General features: G+C 38.0%; 1 protein-coding gene across 1 annotated transcript in view; it reads left to right on the forward strand.

Moving 5' to 3' along the window:
* The first annotated feature begins 7,253 nt into the window (after positions 1-7,253).
* LOC108549061 (potassium voltage-gated channel protein Shaw) overlaps positions 7,254-12,123 on the forward strand; it is a 92,889-nt gene continuing 88,019 nt past the window's right edge. The window contains exon 1 of the mRNA XM_017902278.1: positions 7,254-7,677. The gene's annotated coding sequence lies outside the window, so the exon portion shown is untranslated. The remainder of the gene's footprint in view (positions 7,678-12,123) is intronic.

Below are 12,123 nucleotides of genomic sequence, written 5' to 3' on the forward strand. Positions count from 1 at the left end.
GGAACATCAAGTTTAGTCACAGATTGTGTTAAAATTTGATAGAGTGCAGGACATTAACAAGGAATGAAGTCAGAGTTTTAATTTTAGAAGATAAAATTAATATCGACCTTTCTCTTCGTATGACCTTTCTCTACTTATTAGAAAATATGTTTGCTATTGCAACAACTGCTGACGTTGGAGTTCTATTATCTAGAAATTCCAGTATCCTCTCGCGAAGCTTCATGCTCCCCCTATCAACGATTGAAATAAAGAAGAGAATCAACAGGGAAATGGAGATCTCATAACAAGCACGACGCAATACCTTTTCTAAAGAAAAAATCGAGTTAATGAAGTATGCCAACCTAATAGGCGTACTTCCAACTCTTCCATCTTCTTTAAGATCTCCAATTCAATGTTTATATTTATTTTACAGAATTAGATGTACTTAATAATTTTAATAATTCTGGAAAGATAATTAAATTAAATAAAATAAATAAATATTTTAATAAATTAATCACAGGAAACATATTAGAAAAATTTTATATTTATTTTATTACTAATCTACTAATAGAAATATATTACTCAATTCCTATGTACATTTTTACAATCTAAAAAATTTAATGTAAGTATTAATTACAATATAATAATAATATTTCTATTTTTATACTGAATAGTAATATAAGTATGCTAAAAAATTGTCGAGAAAATTAATTTTTTAATTTTTTCAAATAAATATATTCCTCGAGTTTTATTGTGACCACAATTTCTCTTACAACAGAAAAAAGAAAATAAAGAGATGTAAATGCTACACAGTATTACGCTATAATTTAAAGTGATTAAAACAGTATATCAAAAATGTAGTTAGCACAATGAATATAAAGTAGAAATTATGGATGAATTACGTACTTGGCAGGAACGTTTCAGTTCCTCTCCCTTGAATGCTATCACCACCCTCGTATACGACTATCTCTTCTGAAATGATGACATCGACATTGGATATCTCCATCGAGTTGGAACAGTGAACAGGGAGGCAAGAATTAATTAAGCTTCCGATTTAATGCCATTAGATTCATTTTCATTCGAAATATTATTTATAAATGCCATGCATAGTCGTGCACGAGACAGATTTGTTTATAAAGCCTTCGACACAATGAAAACAATGACTTGTACATTTCATTAAATTGGAAAATACACGACACCTAACTTTATTTCATGCCTCCATTAACAACGTAAATTTGAAAAGTTAAAGGTAACTTCGAGTAAATGACATCTAAAAATGTCACAATAGAAGCTTCCTTCAAATGAATATAAGGGTATGAATATTTAGGGTTAAAAGAGATGTCTTTAAACAGAATATAATATTTTTCTCTGATTAAAAGCTCAAATAGGAATATTGAGATAAAAAAATTTTCATAACTTGTTCAATATAGTTAAAATTTTTCTTTTAATTATTAATGTTTTATAAACACAGTTTGTGCAAAATTCAAGAACCAGAAATACAAAGAATATATTCTATAAATAAATCATGCACTGTACATATATTTAATTGGACTAAAAAATACTGGTTTTAAATTATTTTGTTAAAAATTGAACACTAAAAATGCAGAATGTCGAGAATAAAATAAACATTTTTATCGATGAATGCATATTCTTGCATTTTCACAAGAAGTTCATTACTTGGCATGAATTTGCTGCACAGTATGGTATTTAGTACGTTTATTTGAAGAAGACACCATGGAACAGAATTATCGAAACAGTTTCTAATTCGATTAGATCGAGAAAATATTCGTCGATAACGTAAATACAGGGTTTTGTCTTCACACAGTCATTTCTCGCTTCTCTAACATCGACAGTGCCGTAGCTAGGCGTAATACCAGTATCAACTGCAATGGAGGAAATATATATCAGTATGTGAAAAAAAATATACAATTTTGTTATAAAATTTTGGAAAATTGACAAGATCAAGCGGAACTTCGAAAATTTACAAGAGGAAATATAAATCAGTTTGTGAAGAGAAAGATATACAATTTTGTTATAAAATTTTGGAAAATTGACAAGATCAAGCGGAACTTCGAAAATTTACAATAGACAACAAATATCTTAATCATACAGCGTAGCTCCTAGCTTGGAATCGTTTACCAAAAATTATTCCTTGGAAAACGATACCAATTACCAGGTCTCACCACGTGGATTTGGCTACGAATCGAGACCCAGACATGCGCCCATGTGGCGCAGCCTGCTGGCGCCATCTGTATCAAAGACACCCTAACCTAACTTGGAGCGAATTAAGTTAAAGTGACTTTACTGACACTTTATGAAATATCGTGTCTTATCGAAGGGACTTCGATTCGGTATACTTAAATTTATTACTCTACTGTCGCAATGCTAACAGACTCTAATATTTCCAAGTTCCCACAAAATTCGGGAATCAAATATGAAAAACGCGAGCAAAGGAAAACCAAGTTAAAATCGCGACGCGCCCGATCGAATTCGCGATTATTCGAAAGACCGACTAGCCTAGGCGATGTACGCTCGTGTACAGAGATAACTTCATGCCTCGGCACCCTCTCGATCGGGCCTAGCCCAAGTCCAACCACTGTCGTTCTCGTCAAGACTTACACGTGGACCAAGGCTAGTCCCCAAACCAATGAAACCCCAGAGTCGATACGAGGGTCCGGCGGGGCATTGCAGTCAGACAGACACTTCGCATCCCAGCTACACGGGGTAGAACTTAATCATCCCTGTGGTCTAACCGTAGACACTTTGTCCGTCCAACTGCGTACCCGAACCCCAATCGCGTACAACCGGGGCAGCTGGACCCCCGCATCAAGTCCAGAAGAAACAGTGACCAAAGGGCCACCCTGGAACTCGATGCTTGACGAGATTGGCAGTGTCTGGAAATGAGTGTCGGAGACGAATCGTGAGGATGACTTATGAGACACGAAGTTGCCGAGTACACGAGAGTACGTCGCGTAGGCTAGTTGGTACTTAAGAATTATCGCGATTATCGCGAGAACAATTACGTTCTATTTGGTAAACGAGAGGGATGAAGCTAGAAAAATATGAAATTTATATATTCGCCCCAAGTTAGGTAGCTTACCTTTGTACAGATAGCGCGCACATGAGACTTAGTCTAGTGATCTATCTTATGACTACTTAAAAGTAAACGCACGCATGCCACGTCGTCCAGTGATGTGTCTCAAATGAAGTCTTGAGGAAACTTGAGAATCCAGAGAAACCTAAAAGCTAAAGCAGAATATATTATTGTTAATATAAACCTGAAATGAAAACGGATTAGTACGAGGAAAGGAAACAAACGAATAGAAACCATGAAGGTAAACCAAATGTAAAGAACAACCCAACGACGAAACATCCGAATATTAACAAAATATTCGAATTCTCAATAAGAGAAAATAGAAACGAAAAAACAACATATGAAAAGAAAAAAATAATTAAAGCCTGAGAAGAAATATATAATCCTGAAATGAAACGGATTATTAAGAGGAAATGAAATGAAAGCGGAAGGAGCAACTCAACGATGAGACATAAGTAAACCAACGACGAAACATTCGAATATTGCACGAAATATTCGAATGTTCAAATTAAGGTAAATAGGAACGAAAAAATAATATCTGAAAAGAAAAAAAGGAATTAAAACCTGAAAAAAAAATATAATTAGTACCAGAAAGAAAACCTAACAAAACCCAACGATGAGATATAAACGTCCCAAAGATGAGACATAGACAAAACATCGACGAGACATTCGAATATTATGCAAAATATTCGAATTGTCAAATGAATATAATTAGAAATGAAAAAATGAAATCTGTAAAGGAAAAAAAATAATTAGAAGCTGAAAAAATAAAAAATAATAAAAACCGGAAGAAAAAAATAATTAATATCTGAAAACAAAACAAAAATTATTAGTAAATTGATTAATGGGGTGGAGTGAGGATGGGGTAGCCAATTCCAACCTCACTTCGACCTCCCACCCCTTCGCGCACAAGAAAATTTAGATATTACACTTCCGAAGTCAAAACGACAAATGAGTTCTGCTTCGTCGCGTCGCCCTTTATATAGCCGCCGATCGGCCAAAACCCCCCACTCCGATCGAAAATTTTCGTACTTTACCGATTCCATTAATTATTATTCTTTCGCACTAATGTGCAATAATTTATTAATTTTTTCACTGTTATTATAAATACATGTTGTGAGCAATTTGGTAGTAACAATATTAATTTGTTATAAACAATCAGTGTATTAATTTATAAACTTTTTGCAAATTGAAGGTATATTTTAAAACAAGTATTCGTTTTATGTTCCAGTAATAACCGGTAATTTATTAATTTTTTCACTTTTATTCTAAATTTACGTTCTAAGCAATTTCTTATTAATAATAAATTTGATAATTTATACATATTTCATAAAGTAAAACTGCATTTGTACCTCCATAGGATAAATTTCTGCGATACATATATGTATATCAAAATACTTTTATTTCCTCTATATTTTTGGTTAAACTGAAGTATTATACGGAAAGTAAAAACGTTGGAAGATTCGTTCTCATCTTAAAAGTTGGGTGGGAGTTTATTTTTTAATTACTGTATATTAAAAAGTCATTCGTATTTATGTGTCGAATAACGAGCCTGTTTCAAAAGGCAAGTGACTCAAACAAATTTCTTATAATTTTATGATTAGTACAAAAGAGTACACGAGAACATATATATGTGATATACGTAAAAAATGAGATCTACAATTTTGGTGTCAATTACGCCTGACCACGGCCCTGACAAAGCTAGATGGACTGTGCGTTCGAGGAAAGGAGGCACAACGTGTTTACATCCTCATGGCTGATTAATTCTGCTGACACTCCCTTGATCACTGGCAGAGACCGTTATTGACCGAAAACGGTGATCGATGATCTTCGTCAGCCGTGAGGATGCAAACACGCTGTGCCTTCTTTCTTTGAACGCGCTATACGAGCAATGGCCGCATGGCGGCAAAATCCCACTTACGGGTCCTCCATTTATATTTTACTGTCCTGTTCATATTGAACATCATTCTAATATTATTCCTGGATGGTTTCTTCTTCAGAAAAGTCTGCAGAATACGCTACTGTGTAGCAACTTCGTGTGAGATGAAGAACTTTCTGTAAAAATGCAAGAACACGCGTAGAAAGTACGCTTGGAAGTTTATTTTTAAACTTTGATAACTAATTATAGTTATTCAGAAGCACAAACAATTATAATAACGGACACTGATAAACTCGGGATACTCTCATTTAACTTGTAGGACAACAATAAATCTCCTAACGTTCTTACTTTTCATGTAATACTTCATTTTATTAAAAAATCGCGCCTTTTTAGGAAAACCAATATTTTTCGGGAACTGATGATAATAGTGCAATTTCCATTACGAATTCATATTCAGAAAAATAAACTCTATAAGAATCACTCAGTGGATATTATACAAATTAGAGAAAAAGTTAAAATTTGTTGGACAGTGTAATTAGCTACTGCAAATTTGAGCATGTATATATATGTCGTATTCCTATTTCCTGATACTTTATTATCTGGCAATGGAATACGTAAGAAATGGTTATGAATATTCCCAGAACTAACAATTATTGTCAATTTTATTATTCTTTTGTGAATGACACGATATATTGTTCCGTAGAATAAAGCGATGAACACAAAGTGATGTAGCGTTACGTGAGATTTCAAGCAAATAACAGAATTTGTTCCTTTTTTGTTGTTGCATTTTTTAATTCCGGAAGGCAATACTATTATCCGCTTTCTGGGGTAGGCAGATGGCATGATAACGCTACAAAGGACGCAATTAAAATACTGAAATCCTTTGTTTCGTAAATGGATCAACTAAACGCTTGTTTGTTCTTCCTTTACCCACTAGCGACTCCATAAGTTCACGGAAGATCGATTTTACTTATGGGAACATTTGTAACCGCGTAATTTTCCTACTGCGAACTACCTTGAAATACTTAGTAGTAATTTCCTAACTTTCAATGTCCCACTACGTAAAGGTATTTAAGTCAAAAGGCTTTCTAAACGTATGAAATATTTAAGTACCCTAAATATTCTCATTTCTAAAAACAGTGTCGAAAACAGAATAAGAAATATCGAATATTAATATACTTTAAATTGCATTTTTCTAAAGTTTAGTAAAATTAATTGATAAATAAAAATTAATAAATTCCATCCAACTGATATCCAATTATAAAAAACATTAATTACTACGTTTCAGCAATTAAGAGACTTTTAGTTAACCTAATAACGATCATCAGTAACATAGACCTAGAAATCACGCAGAAAACTGACCTCGAAAAATTTATTTCCTATAGTTACATATACACACTGCCCAAAATAATGAAATTTTATTTAAAAAAATTTTTCTATGCAGCAATAAATGATGGATATATTTAGAAGTCCTGTTTCTCCTGATTCACCCTGTATAATTAATTCCAATTAAACACGGAGTCCAATGAGGCAGCAACAATTTAGAACAAAACGCGAATAAAATCAACCCCATTCCTGTCATTAAAAATCCCAACGTCCAGAGGAACTAGCACAGAACTCGGTTGAAACGAACTCGAAAGAGACTGGCCTGAAAGAGTGAAATCCGTAACAAAGAAGCTCGCGTTCCTCAACGCAACAACCGCCCCGTTTCTAAAACCGAAGCATCCCTTGCAACCGTTGAAACCCACGCACCCCTAATTTCCTCGTAACAAACAAACCATCCTCACGTATCTACGTACACGAACAATCTATGTATCTGCATCGCTGCAGTAGGAAGCTGGGCAGACGAGCAACTTGGCCAGAAGCAGATTCGCGTGGCCCCACGGCTGGAAAAGATCTCGCGTAGACCGAACGAACGGCCCACCACAGCCCGCATCGTTTCTCCCTCCAGGACACCCCTGTGCACGTACACACGCCCACCTGTACAGCGAGAAAGGCAGAAACAAAGAGACAATCAGGAACGCAAGCTCCCAAAAAATCGGTGCTCTCGCGTAACCCGAAAAACCACGTCCCCTTTCAAGCCCAGCGTGCACGTTCTCGTCATCGTTCTCATCTCAGTAGTCGTCGTGACGGTGGTCGTGGTCGTACAGGCTACCCCAACGCATACGCACTCGAGCCTCTGCGCGCGCCACTCGTCTCTCCCCACTTCGGTGCCGCTACCCCCACCCCATCCTGTCTCGCAGTCACCGTCGGAAGACAGACACGGCGGTTTGGTTCGAGGTCAGTTCAGTCCGCGCACGAGTCGAGATAACCCGAGCTTTCGTCCTGAAATCGTCACGGGACAAGTCGCGTCACGAACGAGTAACGATGACCTTTCGCTCGTGTCGGGTGGTGGCACGGTGAGAATCAACCGGTAACCGAGTTTCTACGCAAGACGCGATAACGGAACGACACTCGGTGGTGAGACGCGTATGCGGTAGTATAGTATCGGTGACAGAGGAGTTCGAAGGGGAGAGAAAGCGCTAGAAGAGGACCCCGACTGGAGACCCGGCTTCGTCGAGTACGTCGTCGAAGCGGAAGAGCTAGTGTCCATTGTGCCAGTCAGCGGTGTATCTCGACCAGCGCCATCGTCAGAGCCAGCATCGACATGGAGGATACGGAAACGGAATAGTGTCGTTGAGATGCCGTGAAGTAGTCCCGAGACATGAAGAGAGCGCGACCGAGGGTAAGTAGATTTCCCTTCACCCTTCTGGCTGGATCGCTGCCGGAGTTATCCTAAGTGGATCCTCGCCTCGAGGGACTCTCCGGCCAGCAAGAGCTCAGCGGAGCGGACGCTCGCCGCGAGGACTAATTATATTCCCGTGTTTTGTCGACCGATTACATCGCCAAGCGATCGCGACCGACAGTTTCTCGAGGGGTCTAGCTACCAGCCAGGCGTACCAGCGTTTCGAGTAGGTGTTCTCGCCGCGTTCTCATTCTCTTTGATTTCGCCTGCTTCTATCGCGACGTGGCACTCGAGAGACACACGAATCCAACGAGGATTCCCTCGTGTTACTTCGTGTACCATCGTGTCCCATTCTCGCGCGGGTACACACCGGGTACTCCTCTAGTAAACGGGCTGAAAAACTAGGTAGCAGGACTCTTCGATCAGGGACAGACTATTTTTAATATCGCCTCTCTTTTCGTTGCTTTTTCGCTCGGTCGAGCGAGAGAACTGGTTGGAAACGGCGCCTTTAAGACTGGCCTCTAAGGCAGCCAGAGTAAAGAGGGGTAGAAAGGGAGCGGAATTCCGCGAGTCGATCATTCTCTCGGTCTTAATCGGTCCTACCCTTATCAATCTTCGCGCAAAGCGCTGGTTCGATGCACTCGCCCCGTCATACCCCTAACTTTCCTCGCCAACGGCGTCGTATCCTTCTTCCACTCTTCTGCCAAGTATTTTCGTTCATTGATTTATCGGATTCAGCAGTTTCTCGCTTTCTCGCTCGATCGCCGCCGCCTGGCCGCCCTCGTTCGCCCACCGCGTCGGTTGTTGGTTCGATTTCGTTCCTTCGACAGGTTAGTCCCTCCTTGTCTCTTCGCCTAACCTCTTCCCTCCCCCGTCGCCGTTTCTTCTTCCCTTTTCTCTTCTTTCTCTCTACCGTCGGTTCAACATGGACGATCGACAGAAGCAATCGCGATGGCAATGTCGTTGGGCGTACCGCGAGCGCTTATCGGCGTTTCGTGCACGCAGACTATCGATTCCCGCGACAAGGGGCCGGCTGCTACTGCCGCCGCTCAGCCTGACTTGTAAACCAGCCCGTACGAGCTCGTAGAACGCTCGTTGCGCCCGTGACAGCACGCGCCTTGTCTTTGCATACGCGCCTCCTGTCATGCTGGTCAACAACCTTCTCGAACCATGTCAAACCACCCTATCCCCACTCCCACTTCTGCCTCGATCATTCGAGTCGAGTCGTCGATTCGCCAAGGTGGGGACAGCGGCCAACGTTGAGGATGACGCGAGGGACCACGTCGTGATTTCGGTGATCGATGTTGGGGTAGTTTGCAGCGCGCTTTCGGGCCTCCGCGGGGGTGCAAAGGGCATTCTTGGCGGCTGCGGTCACGGGAATTTCGTAAGTTCCGGAATCCCGCGGTCTGTCCCGGCTGGATAGTTCCGCTAACCTGTGATCTGCGATTTCGGCTATTAATATGTGGCGATTATTGTCCACTTGGCTTTTGATTTTCGGCTCTAGCGGGGATTCCCCAGATTAACAAGATCTGAGATTCTGTTTGCTGATTACTTTGGGATTTGGGATAGTTTCGGTCCAGCGACCAGTTTTGTATCGTGAAATTTTTGTTGAAGGGTGTTGATGGGGTTGGAAAGGTTATGAATACTTGTAGTTATGCTTTATTTTTGTTGACATCGAGATTTCGAGTTCTGTATTGGGTACAGATTCCTCGGAGTTAATGGATAATTGGTTTTGAATTGTTCCTTGTTTCATAGATGATTATCTAGAGTTTTGTATTTCTATATAGCTTTATAAATAGTGCCATATCCTGTCTTCGGAAAAATGAGGTTAATTTAAAATGGGTACAGATTCCTCGGAGTTAATGGATAATTGGTTTTGAATTATTCCTTGTTTCATAGATGATTATCTAGAGTTTTCTATTTCTATATAGCTTTATAAATAGTGCCATATCCTGTCTTCGGAAAAATGAGGTTAATTTAAAATCGTTGGGATCTTTAACTATATCCTTAGACTATGTGGAATTTGTATATTCAGTGGACTAACAGAGAGTCTTCTTCTTTATTTACATTAGAAATATGTCTTCATGACTGCTTCAGACAACGATGGAATTCCTGTTATCAGATTTTTATATGTTCCGTATATAATTTTTTTCAAATCTTTGCTCAAAATTTAATTGGTATTCAATCCACCCCGATTTCTTTAAAGGGGATTAAATCAGGAAATTTTAGGAATTAATGCATAATTATTAATTCACCTTTTGTCATATTATATTTAAATAGACCTACCGAGTTTCGAAACCGTCAAGGGTCCCAAACTCAGAGGTGTATATACGTGTTTTATTAGGATCATGTATTTACAATGAAAATATTCGTTTAATTTATCTGAAACTTCAAGCATGAAAGTTTGAACCAGTTAGTTGTTACTGAACAGTATTTAATAATGCATACATGATAATCTCGCAAGAGGATTAAAGCTCATTAACCAGTCTGCGTGTTAAAATAATTTGTGACATGAACCCCAATAAAGTGATACAATTTTTTAACCCTTTGCACTCGACGATTTTTTGGCTAGAGAAGAGTAGAAAATCAAAGATTCTCTATTAAAAAACTGACAATACTTTTTTGAGCAGTAAATAAAGAATTGTGTAATAACAGAGTTGTAGAATTATTTGACTTCGATAATTCGCAAACTGTTACATTACATTAAATTTGATATATTAATTAATATCGATCTTCAAAATTTTATGGAATGGTGACTGAAGGTCACCTCTCGAGTGCAAAGTGTTAATACGCAAACATGATATTTTAGAAATATCCTTTACCTTTTAACGCTTTGTTATGTTTGTTACATATTATGCAATACATATTAATTTCCATTTCTCATTTGCTTTTTTGGTTTTGGATTTTACGTATACTTGTAAGCTGACTTAATCTTATAAGAGGTTAGGTTATGGATGTAAAAGAAACTCACACTTATTCACGCTTTCAAAAATATAATTTATAAGACACGAGTAATTAGACGATGAAGATTGTTCGGAAGTTAGATTAGATTTGCTCAGATTTTGCACAGAAATTTCACCTTTAGTTTCACCTATAATACTTTTTTCAGTATCCATACTAATCACGCGTCATCACCATCATCATACCATATCATCTTCGTTTATCGCAACAATTATCACTGAAAGAAATTTCACAAATACTGTTCAAATATACAGAGAAATCGTGTTATCACAAATCCGAAGTAGCCTAGACGATTATTACACAATGAGAAGAATCTTCTGGTAGCTTTTATTTTTTTCTCCGCGATAAGTAGCTAGCTTAATCCCACAATTTTCTTTCATAGCTTAATGTTTATTTGTACTACCCGAGCTGCTAGAACTCTTCAGCTGCACAAGAACCAGACGTCGTCTCCCCATGCACGTTCCTCCGGCTACACCGAATTTTTTGCTGGTTAACGCGAGATAAAATTTTCAGGGGAAATTTGTTTTATATCTTTTACCTCTCCCTCTTCCATCCCAGCTCGAACGCGCGTAGGGCCGAATTAGCAGGGACCGCGTAATTATTCAGCGGTCAAACGTGACCGCGTCGGTCTTCCCGGTATTAAACGTTTCCCTTTTTGTTAATTTATTCGCACGCAACATCGCGACGAAATGTTGCTAGCTACCTTGGCTCGAAGCCATGCGAATTTCGCGGGTAATGTATTATCGCTCGCAGCTATTTATTTCGCTAATTAAACAGATGCGCGCGCTTTTCTCGCTGTTCGATGCGCGCTCGACGCGGCGTTACGCGAGGGAGCATTTTTCGGCGATTTTTGCGAGATTTTGGTTTTTGGTGGCTCGTGAAGGGATGAAAGGATGATATGGATGGATGGGAGTTGGGTTTCTGCAGATGAATGTTAAATGAAAAATATAAGATGCGCGTTTTTACTAGCTTCAGTGTTTTTCAAGTTAGATATTTTAAGTTAATTATTTCTTTTAATTGTTCGATATTCAAAGTAAATTTAGTTTTTCGTCTGTTATTAATGTAGGGTAGGAAGTTGATTTTCTTCAAATTTATTTTCGAATTATTTGCAAATTTGTTTATTTATTGTAATTTATAAAATTAGGGAAATTATAGATGTAAGCATTTCTGAAAGAATTTTATAGTAGGTTTATATACAAATATATTATATTAATATTGTATATTATATATACAGATATATACAATTAAATTTGTTTAAAGAATATCAAGAAGGTTACGTTAAAGATATTTAAAGGAGATTATATTCAATATTTATTTCTTGAATTAAATTTATGGCAGGAATTTTAAAAAGGTATCTTCAAAAAACATTGCAGGGAAAGAAGCACAAAGCAATTATTATTCGAATTAAATTCATTTTAAAAGCTTCAAAAAGATTTCTTTAAAAAGGTACACAGAAAGACACTTAAAATAATTATTATTCAAATT

This window comes from Eufriesea mexicana, unplaced genomic scaffold, assembly GCF_001483705.2.
Source record: "Eufriesea mexicana isolate 0111107269 unplaced genomic scaffold, ASM148370v2 scaffold1801, whole genome shotgun sequence".
Taxonomy (NCBI): Eukaryota; Metazoa; Arthropoda; class Insecta; order Hymenoptera; family Apidae; genus Eufriesea; species Eufriesea mexicana.